The sequence below is a fragment of the Arachis ipaensis genome, chromosome B7 (assembly GCF_059453495.1).
Source record: "Arachis ipaensis isolate K30076 ecotype BB chromosome B7, ASM5945349v1, whole genome shotgun sequence".
NCBI lineage: Eukaryota > Viridiplantae > Streptophyta > Magnoliopsida > Fabales > Fabaceae > Arachis > Arachis ipaensis.
This window is the reverse complement of record NC_142442.1, coordinates 59271776-59283260: the sequence shown is the minus strand read 5'-3', so window position 1 is coordinate 59283260 and position 11485 is coordinate 59271776. Positions and strand designations below refer to the sequence as shown.

At 37.3% G+C, this 11485-nt stretch overlaps 1 non-coding gene across 1 annotated transcript; it reads right to left on the bottom strand.

Annotated features, from left to right (window-relative positions):
* Window positions 1-4764: 4764 nt before the first annotated feature.
* LOC148552741 (small nucleolar RNA R71) lies at window positions 4765-4872 on the bottom strand. The gene has a single exon (XR_015892611.1). It is a non-coding gene; the product is annotated as a small nucleolar RNA R71 (small nucleolar RNA).
* Between the last annotated feature and the right edge of the window lie 6613 nt (window positions 4873-11485).

Below are 11485 nucleotides of genomic sequence, written 5' to 3'. Positions count from 1 at the left end.
AGCTTTTCTCCATTTTCTGGCGTTAAACGCCAGCTCTGTGCCCCTTTCCGGTGTTAAACGCCAGTCTGGTGCCCATTTCTGGTGTTAAATGCCCAGAATGGTGCCAGACTGGGCGTTTAACGCCCATTCTGCTACCCTTACTGGCGTTTAAACGCCAGTAAGCTTCTCTTCCAGGGTGTGCTATTTTTAATACTGTTTTTCATTCTGTTTTTGCTTTTTCAGTTGTTTTTGTGACTTCACATGATCATCAACCTACAGAAATCATAAAACAACAATGGAAAATAAATAGATATAATAAAATTGGGTTGCCTCCCAACAAGCACTTCTTTAATGTCAATAGCTTGACAGTGGGCTCTCATGGAGCCTCACAGATACTCAAAGCATGATGATGGCCTCCCAACACCAAACTTAGAGTTTGAATGTGGGGGCTCTATTTGACTCTGCATTGAGAGAAGCTTTTCATGCTTCCTCTCCATGACTACAGAGAAAGATCCTTGAGTTTTGAACACAAGGGAGTCCTCATTCACTTGAAGGACCAATTCTCCTCTGTCAACATCAATCACAACTTTTGCTGTGGCTAGGAAGGGTCTGCCAAGGATGAGGGATTCATCCATACACTTCACAGTGTCTAGGATTATGAAATCAGCAGGGATGTAGTGGCCTTTAACCTTTACCAAGATGATGAGCGGATAATTTATACGCTTTTTGGCATTATTTTTAGTATGTTTTTAGTAGGATCTAGTTACTTTTAGGGATTTTTTTATTAGTTCTTATGTTAAATTCACATTTCTGGACTTTACTATGAGTTTGTGTGTTTTTCTTTGATTTCAGGTATTTTCTGGCTGAAATTGATGGACTTGAGCAAAAATCAGATTCAGAGGTAGAAGAAGGACTGCTGATGCTGTTGGATTCTGATCTCCCTGCACTCAAAGTGGATTTTCTGGAGCTACAGAACTCAAAATGGCACGCTTTCAATTGCGGTGGAAAGTAGACATCCAGGGCTTTTCAGCAATATATAATAGTCCATACTTTGGCCGAGTTTTGACGACGCAAAAGGGCGTTGAACGCCAGTTCTACGCTGCAGTCTGGAGTTAAACGCCAGAAACACGTCACGAACCAGAGTTGAACGCCAAAAACACGTCAGGTTCAACTCCAAGAATGACCTCTACACGTGTAACATTCAAGCTCAGCCCAAGAACACACCAAGTGGGCCCCGGAAGTGGATTTATGCATCAATTACTTACTTTTGTAAACCCTAGTAGCTAGTTTAGTATAAATAGGACTTTTTACTATTGTATTAGACATCTTGGGACGTATAGTTCTTAGATCATGGGGGCTGGCCATTCGGCCATGCCTGAACCTTTCACTTATGTATTTTTCAACGGTAGAGTTTCTACACTCCATAGATTAAGGTGTGGAGCTCTGCTGTTCCTCATGATTTAATGCAAAGTACTACTATTTTTCCAGTCAATTCAACTTATTCCGCTTCTAAGATATCCATTCGCACACAAGAACATGATGAATGTGATGATTATATGACGCTCATCATCATTCTCACTTATAAACGCGTGCCTAACAAACACTTCCATTCTACATGCAAACAAGCTAGAATGAGTATCTCTTAGATATCTAATACAGGGGACCGAGTCTGAGTTATTAGTATCTTCGTGGTATAAGTTAGAACCCATGCATGGCCATTCCTGAGATCCAGAAAGTCTAAACCGTGTCTGTGGTATTCTGGGTAGGATCTGGGAAGGGATGGCTGTGATGAACTTCAAACTCGCAAGTGCTGGGCGTAGTGACAGACGCAAAAGGATAGTAAATCCTATTCCAGTATGATCGAGAACCTCCAGATGATTAGCCATGCCGTGGCAGAGCATTTGGACTATTTTCACAAGAGAGGATGGGATGTAGCCATTGACAACGGTGATGCCCTTACAGAAAGCTTGCCATGGAAAGGAGTAAGACTGGTTGGATGAAGACAGTGGGAAAGCAGAGATTCAGAGGAACGAAAGCATCTCTATACGCTTATCTGAAATTCTCACCAATGAATTACATAAGTATTTCTATCTTTATTTTCTGTTTATTTAATAATATTATTTGAAAACTCCATAACCATTTGATATCCGCCTGACTGAGATTTACAAGATGACCATAGCTTGCTTCATACCAACAATCTCCGTGGGATCGACCCTTACTCACGTAAGGTTTTATTACTTGGACGACCCAGTGCACTTGCTGGTTAGTTGTGCGAATTTGTGAAGTTATGTTTGGACCGTGGTATTGTGCACCAGTTGTTGGTACCATTGCCAGGGAGAGAACGAACAACAAATTTTACAACCTCAGTAACAATTTCGCATACCAAGTTTTTGGCGCCGTTGCCGGGGATTGTTCGAGTTTGGACAACTGACGGTTCATCTTGTTGCTCAGATTAGGTAATTTTGTTTTTGTTTTATTTTCAAAAAAAAATTTTCAAAAATCTTTCAAAAATTTCTCATCTGTTTTCGAAAATTATTTCAGAATTTTTAAGAATGAATTCTAGTGTTTCATGGAGCATGTTGAAGCCTGGCTGGCTGTAAAACCAGGTCTAATTCTTTTGGATAAGGGCTTCCAACCATCAGCATAGAGGCAAGTTAATTGGAATATCAGCTGTTATATGCCTGATTTGTATCTTCTAAAGCTTGGCTGGCTAGTAAGCCATGCCTAACCCTCAGATTGGAGCTTTAGACTAAGAGTACAAGATTCCTGGAATTCATATTAAAAATTTTGGAATCCTTATTTTTCTTTTTCACATTAATTTTCGAAAAATCCAAAAAAATCATAAAATCATAAAAATCAAAAATATTTTTTGCTTCTTGTTTGAGTCTTGAGTCAATTGTAAGTTTGGTGTCAATTGCATTTTTTCTAAAAATTTTATGCATTTTTCGAAAATTCATGCATTCATAGTGTTCTTCATGATCTTCAAGTTGTTCTTGGCCAGTCTTCTTGTTTGATCTTCATATTTTCTTGTTTTATGTCTTTTCTTGTTTTTCATATGCATTCTTGCATTCATAGTGTCTATACATGAAAAATTTCTAGGTTTGGTGTCTTGCATGTTTTCTTTTCTTGAAAATTTTTCAAAAATAAGTTCTTGATGTTCATCTTGACATTCATAGTGTTCTTGGTGTTCATCTTGACATTCATAGTGTTCTTGCATGCATCACATGTTTAGATCCAAAATTTTCATGCATTGCATCATTTTTCTTGTTTTTCTCTCTCATCATTAAAAATTCAAAAATAAAAAAAATATCTTTCCTTTTTTCTCTCATAAATTTCAAAAATTTGGATTGACTTTTTCAAAAATTTTTAAAATTCAATTGTTTCTTATGAGTCAAATTAAATTTTCAATTTAAAAATCTTATCTTTTTCAAAAATCAAATTTTTTTCATTTTTCTTATTTATTTTTGAAAATTTTAAAAATATTTTTCAAAAATATTTTTCTTAATTTTATCTCATAATTTTCGAAAATATTATCAACAATTAATGTTTTGATTCAAAAATTTCAAGTTTGTTACTTACTTGTTAAGAAAGATTCAAACTTTAAGTTCTAGAATCGTATCTTGTGATTTCTTGTGAATCAAGTCATTAATTGTGAATTTAAAAATCAAATCTTTTTCAAAACTAATTTCAATCATATCTTTTTAAAAATATCTTTTTATCTTATCTTTTTCAAAATCATATCTTTTTCAAAAAAAATTTGATTTTAAAAAAAATATCTTTTCTAACTTCTTATCTTCTTATCTTTTCAAAAATTGATTTTCAAAATTTGTTTCAACTAACTAACTAACTTTTTTGTTTGTTTCTTATCTCTTTCAAAACTACCTAACTAACTATCCCTCTCTAATTTTCGAAAATACTTCCCTCTTTTTCAAAAATTCTTTTTAATTAATTAATTGTTTCAATTTTTAATTTTAATTTTAACTTTTTCCTAATTTTCGAAAATCACTAACCCTTTTTCAAAATTTTATTTTCGAAAATCCTCTTTCTCTCTCATCTCCTTCTATTTACTTATTCATCCACTAACACTTCATCTCACCCAAATTCGAACCCCCTCTTCCATCTGTGTTCGAATTTCCTCTTTTTCCCTTCTTTACATTACATTCTTTTCTTCTTCTACTCACACAAGGGAACCTCTATACCTGGGTAAAAAGGATCCCTATTATTATTATTTTTCTGTTCCCTCTTTTTCATATGAGCAGGAGCAAGAACAAGAACATTCTTGTTGAAGCAGACCCTGAACCTGAAAGGACTCTGAAGAGAAAACTAAGAGAAGCTAAAATACAACAATCTAGAGATAACCTTACAGAAATTTTCGAACAGGAAGAGGAGATGGCAGCCGAAAATAATAATAATGCAAGGAGGATGCTTGGTGACTTTCCTGCACCTAATTCCAATTTACATGGAAGAAGCATCTCCATCCCTGCCATTGGAGCAAACAATTTTGAGCTGAAACCTCAATTAGTTTCTCTAATGCAACAAAACTGCAAGTTTCATGGACTTCCATCTGAAGATCCTTTTCAGTTCTTAACTGAATTCTTGCAGATATGTGATACTGTTAAGACTAATGGAGTAGGTCTTGAAGTCTACAGGCTCATGCTTTTCCCTTTTGCTGTGAGAGACAGAGCTAGAATATGGTTGGACTCTCAACCTAAGGATAGCCTGAACTCTTGGGATAAGCTGGTCAAGGCTTTCTTAGCCAAGTTCTTTCCTCCTCAAAAACTGAGTAAGCTTAGAGTGGATGTTCAAACCTTCAGACAGAAGGAAGGTGAATCCCTCTATGAAGCTTGGGAGAGATACAAGGAACTGACCAAAAAGTGTCCTTCTGACATGCTTTCAGAATGAACCATCCTGTTTATATTCTTTGATGGTCTGTCTGAATTAGTTAAGATGTCATTGGATACTTCTGCAGGTGATCCATTCACCTAAGAAAACGCCTGCAGAAGCTCAAGAACTCATTGACATGGTTGCTAATAACCAGTTCATGTACACTTCTGAGAGGAATCCTGTGAGTAATGGGACGCCTCAGAAGAAGGGAGTTCTTGAAATTGATACTCTGAATGCCATGTTGGCTCAGAATAAAATATTGACTCAGCAAGTCAATATGATTTCTCAGAGTCTGAATGGAATGCAAGCTGCATCTAACAGTACTCAAGAGGCATCTTCTGAAGAAGAAGCTTATGATCTTGAGAACCCTGCAATAGCAGAGGTAAATTATATGGGTGAACCTTATGGAAACACCTATAACCCCTCATAGAGAAATCACCCAAATTTCTCATGGAAGGATCAACAAAAGCCTCAACAAGGCTTTAATAATGGTGGAAGAAACAGGTTTAGCAATAGCAAGCCTTTTCCATCATCCACTCAGCAACAGACAGAGAACTCTGAACAAAATACCTCTAATTTAGCAAATTTAGTCTCTGATCTATCTAAGGCCACTGTGAGTTTCATGAATGAAACAAGGTCCTCCATTAGAAATTTGGAAGCACAAGTGGGCCAGCTGAGTAAAAGAATCACTGAAACCCCCCTAGTACTCTCCCAAGCAATACAGAAGAGAATCCAAAAGGAGAGTGCAAGGCCATTGAATTAATTACCATGGCCGAACCTGTAAGGGAGGTTGAGGACGTGAATCCCAGTGAGGAAGACCTCCTGGGATGTCCAGTGATCAATAAGGAGTTTCCCTCTGAGGAACCAAAGGAATCTGAGACTCATCTAGAGACCATAGAGATTCCATTGAACCTCCTTATGCCATTCATGAGCTCTGATGAGTATTCTTCTTCTGAAGAGAATGAGGATGTTACTGAAGAGAAAGTTGCCAAGTACCTTGGTGCAATCATGAAGATGAATGGCAAATTATTTGGTAATAAGACTTGGGAAGATGAACCTCCCTTGCTCATCAATGAACTGAGTGATCTGGATCAACTGACATTGCCTCAGAAGAAACAGGATCCTGGAAAGTTCTTAATACCTTGTACTATAGGCACCATGACCTTTGAGAAGGCTCTATGTGACCTGGGGTCAGGAATAAACCTCATGCCACTCTCTGTAATGGAGAAATTGGGAATCTTTAAGGTACAAGCTGCTAAAATCTCATTAGAGATGGCAGACAATTCCAGAAAATAGGCTTATGGACAAGTAGAGGACATGTTAGTAAAGGTTGAAGGCCTTTACATCCCTGTTGATTTCATACCTAGAAACTGGGAAGGATGAGGATGAATCCATCATCCTTGGAAGACCCTTCCTAGCCACAACACGAGCTGTGATTGATGTTAACAGAGGTGAACTAGTCCTTCAATTGAATGAGGACTCCCTTGAGTTTAAAACTCAAGGACATCCTTCTGTAAACATGAAAAAGAGGCACAGTAAGCTCCTCTCAAAACAGAGTCAACCAGAGCCCCCACAGTCAAACTCTAAGTTTGGTATTGGGAGGCCACAACTAAACTCTAAGTTTGGTGTTGAACTCCCATATCCAAACTCTAAGTTTGGTGTTGGGAAGTCTCAACAATGCTCTGAACATCTGTGAGGCTCCATGAGAGCCCACTGTCAAGCTATTGACATTAAAGAAGCGCTTGTTGGGAGGCAACCTAATTTTTATTTATCTAATTTTATTTTTATTTTTATTGTTCTTTCATGTCTTATTAGGTTCATGATCATGTGGAGTCACAAAATAAATAGAAAAATCAAAAACAGAATCAAAAACAGTAGAAGAAAAATCACACCCTGGAGGAAGGACTTACTGGCATTTAAACGCCAGTAAGGAGCATTTGGCTGGCGTTCAACGCCAGAACAGAGCATGGATCTGGCGTTGAACGCCCAGAACAAGATCAGTTCGGTGTTTAAACGCCAGAATTGCATGCAAAGGCATTTTACATGCCTAATTGGTGCAGGGATGTAAATCCTTGACACCTCAAGATCTGTAGACCTCACAGGATCATCTCAGGATCTGTGAACCCCACAGGATCCCCACCTTCCCTCCTCATAATCCTAGATTCTTCCACATCTTCTTCTTCTTCTATTCTTTCTTCTTTTGCTTGAGGGCGAGCAATATTCTAAGTTTGGTGTGGTAAAAGCATAAGCTTTTTATTTTTCCATTACCATTGATGGTTGATAAACCCATATTTTATGATGTATTTTGTGCTTAATTTGAGTGATTTATTCAATCCTTCACCCACTTATTCATATTAATTGCATGGTTTTACTTTCCCTTCTTTATTATGTGATGTATGTGAAAAACATGTTTTCTAAGCTTTAAAATTAATTATTTTAATTGACTTTATTTCCATTCGATGCCGTGATTAGTGTGTTGAGTAGTTTCAGATTTTCTAAGGCAGAATGACTTAAAGAATGGAAAAGGAAACATACAAAATGGAAGAAGAAAGCAAAATGGAGCTTTAAGGAAACTGGTATCCACGCGACCGCATGGATGACGCGATCGGGTGCCAGAAGCGAAGATGCAGCGACGCGGCCGCATGACTGACGCGACCGCACGCCTTAAGCAGAACACACATGACGCGGTCGCATGACTGACGCGACCGCGTGGCAAGGAAAAGCTCCGAATGACGCGACCGCGTGACTTACGCGGACGCGTGACAGAGGCCACATACCAGAAATTGCAGAAAATGCTCAAAGTGGATTCTGAAGCCTTTTTGTCCCAAATCCAAGTCCAGAAGGCATAGACTAAAGGCTATAAAGTGGGGAAACGCATCCATTCAGGGGGAGCTTGCATATTTTATTTTTCAATGATTTAGATTTAGTTGAGAGGGAGATCTTCTCCTCTCTCTCTTAGGATTTAGGATTTCTTCTTGTTTTAAGAGTGACTCTCAATCCAGGTTTTATATTTCTTTGTTTTAAACTTCCCTTTCACTTTATTTATTTATTTCAGTATCTGAGTTGGCTATTTACCTTTATAATTGGATCTATGAATTCTTCCATGTTACAAACTGTTATTTGAATTAATGATAATTGAGGTATTTTCAGTTTATGATTTTTCTCTTTGATTTAAGTTACCATTGTTTCCCATCTAAGGACATTTTTATTATTCCAGAAATTTTACTTTTTTCCCTTTTGGTCCTGGTTAAGAATTCAGTAACTCAACAGTTATTAAACTCAAACATAACTGATAATCGTTATCTTGCTAATTGAGCTGAACTTAAGTAATCCCAACCTTTTCTTAGGAAATAAATAGGATTCAAAGGTCAATTTAAATAGTCCCTTGACTTTCCTTTGCCCTAGTAAAGGTTGACCAAGTGGAGTTTAGATTCAACTTTCATTATAGTTGAGAGAGATAACTACGTTGGACCGCCAACTTCTCTTACCTTGCCAAAAGTCTGCTTTACAGTATTTATTTATTTTAATTGCCATTTACTTTACTTGTCATTTAAATTACTTGCTTCTCATCTTCTAAACCCCGATCACAACCTTTATAGCCAATAATAAGAACATACTTCCTCGCAGTTCCTTGAGAAGACGACCCGAGGTTTGAATACTCGGTTAACAATTTTTAAAGGGGTTTGTTACTTGTGACACCCAATACGTTTGTATGAAAGGACTTTTGTTGGTTTAGAAGCTATACTTGCAACGAGGATTTATCCGCAAATTTCTAGACCACGCAAAAGTTCTCTCATCAAAATGGCGCCGTTGTCGGGAAACTGCTAACGTGTGCCTTATTATTGGTTATTGTAAATATTTTTTACTTTGCTTGTTTATTTATTTTTGTTTTTCCTTTTTAACTTTATTTGCTACTATGAACTCTCACCCCTCTCGCTTTGAGTATGGTTCTAATATTGTTAAGGGAAATAGAAGTTACATCAGGAATGTGCATCAAGGTCAGACCAATCAAGGATGGATAGAACCAAGAGGATCTAATCAACCCTTTTGGCAGTGACACCCTCCGAGATATCCTGGACCAAGACCATTCTACAGTGTATACCCAGCTGAAAGATATGGTGGAATCTCTATGGTCTTAGTGTGAGCCTCAGATTCCCATGGTTCCTCATTAGAGAACTCCTTGGAGGCCAGTGGACGTCCATTGAGGTCTTCCTCAGTAGAAATCATTGGGACGTGTTTATGACCTTGCATTCTCCCCTTGGATTTTCTTCTGTATTGCTTGGGAGAGTACTGGGAGGGAGTTCAGTAACTCTCTTACTCAGCTGATCCACTTGTGCCTCTAAATTTCTAATAGAGGATCTTGTTTCAGTCATGAAACTTAGAGTGGTCTTAGATAGATCAGAGACTACAGTTGCTAAGTCAGAGTGCCTCTGCTTAGAATTCTCTGTCTATTGCTGAGAAGATGATGGAAAAGGCTTGCTATTGCTAAACCTATTTCTTCCACCATTACTATTGTTGAAGCCTTATTGAGGCCTCTGTTGGTCCTTCTGTGAGAGATTTGGATGATTTTTCCATGAAGGATTATAGGTGTTTCCATAGGGTTCTCCCATGTAATTCACCTCTTCCATTGCTGGGTTCTCAGGATCATAAGCTTCTTCTTCAGATGAAGCTTCTTTGGTACTGCCTGTTGCTGCTTGCATGCCAGACAGACTCTAAGAAATCATATTGACTTGCTGAGTCAATATTTTGTTCTGAGCCAATATGGCATTCAGGGTATCAATCTCAAGAACTCCTTTCTTCTGACTTGTCCCATTATTCACAGGATTCCTTTCATAAGTGTACATGAATTGGTTATTTGCAACCATTTCAATGAGTTCCTGAGCTTCTGCAGGCGTCTTCTTCAGATAAAGAGATCCTCCAGCAGAGCTGTCCAATGACATCTTGGACAGTTTAGACAGGCCATCATAGAAGATACCTATGATGCTCCATTCTGAAAGCATGTCAAAAGGACACTTTCTGATCAATTGCTTGTATGTTTCCCATACTTCATAGAGGGATTCACCTTCCTTCTTTCTGAAGGTCTGGACATCCACTCTAAGCTTACTCAATTTTTGAGGTGGAAAGAATTTGGCCAGAAAAGCACAGAGCAGCTTTTCCCAAGAGTTCAGGCTTTCCTTAAGTTGTGAATCCAATCATATTCTAGCTCTGTCCCTTACAGCAAAGGGAAAAAGCATAAGCTTGTAGACCTCGGGATCAACTCTATTGGTCTTGATAGTGTCACAGATTTGCAAAAATTCAGCCAAAAACTGATGAGGATCTTCCAATGGAAGTCCGTGAAACTTGCAATTCTGTTACATCAGAGAAACTAATTGAGGCTTAAGCTCAAAGTTTTTTGCTCCAATGGCAGGGATAGAGATGCTTCTGCTATAGAAGTCGGGAGTAGGTGCAGTAAAGTCACCAAGCACCTTCCTTGCATTGTTGGCATTGTTGTTGTTTTTGGCTGCCATGGCTTCTTCTTGTTTGAAAATTTCTGTTAGGTCCTCTCCAGAGAGTTGTGCTTTAGCTTTTCTTAGCTTTCTCTTCAAGGTCGTTTTAGGTTCAAGATCAGCTTCAACAAGAATGCCTTTGTCCTTGCTCCTGCTCATATGAAAGAGAGAAGAAGAAAGTATGGAATCCTTTATGTCACAGTATAGAGACTCCTTGAGGTGTCAGAGGAAAAGAAGAATAGAAGGTTGAGGTAAAGAAGAGAGAATTCAAAAGTATCAAGAGGGAGATAGTTCGAATTTCACATTGAGGAGGAGTGTAGTCCCTTAAATAGAAGGATGTGAGAAAAGGGGGGGGGAAGAATTTTTGAAATTAATTTTAAAAAGATTTTGAAATAATTAAAAGAAATTTTGAAAAATTGGTTGATGATTTTCGAAAATTAAAATTGAGAAAATAGTTAAGTAATTTTGAAAAAGATTTTGAAATTAGAAATAAAAAAGATATGATTGAAAATCAATTTTTTGAAAAAGATGTGGTTGAGAAGATATGATTGAGAAAATATGGTTTTCAAAAGATATGATTGACAAACAATTAAAAGGATTTGATTTTTAAAATTACTGTCTTGGCTAACAAGAAATTTAAAAGATATGATTCTAAAATTCAATTATTGAACCTTTCTTAACAAGGAAGAAATTTTTGAATCAAATCACTAATTGTTAGCAAGGATTTTCAAAAATAGTAAAAAAATGGAAAGGATTTGATTTTGAAAAGATATGATTGAAAAGAGATAATTTGAGAAAGATTTGATTTTGAAAAATTATGAAAATTTGAAAAAAATTTGAATTAAAAACGAAATCTTCCCTCCTGTGCCCTCCTGGCGTTAAACGCCCAGAATGGTATCCATTCTGGCGTTTAACGCCCAAAATACTACCCTTTTGGGCATTTAACGACCAGCCAGGTAATCTGGCTGGCGTTTAAATGCCAGTTTTCCTTCCTCGCTGGGCGTTTTGAACGCCCAGCTTTTTCTCTGTAATTCCTCTGCTATATGTTCTGAATTTTCAATTCTCTGTATTTTTGACTTGAAAAGACATACTTTTGAAATTTTTTTTTGAATTTTTTAATGATGAGAAACAATCAA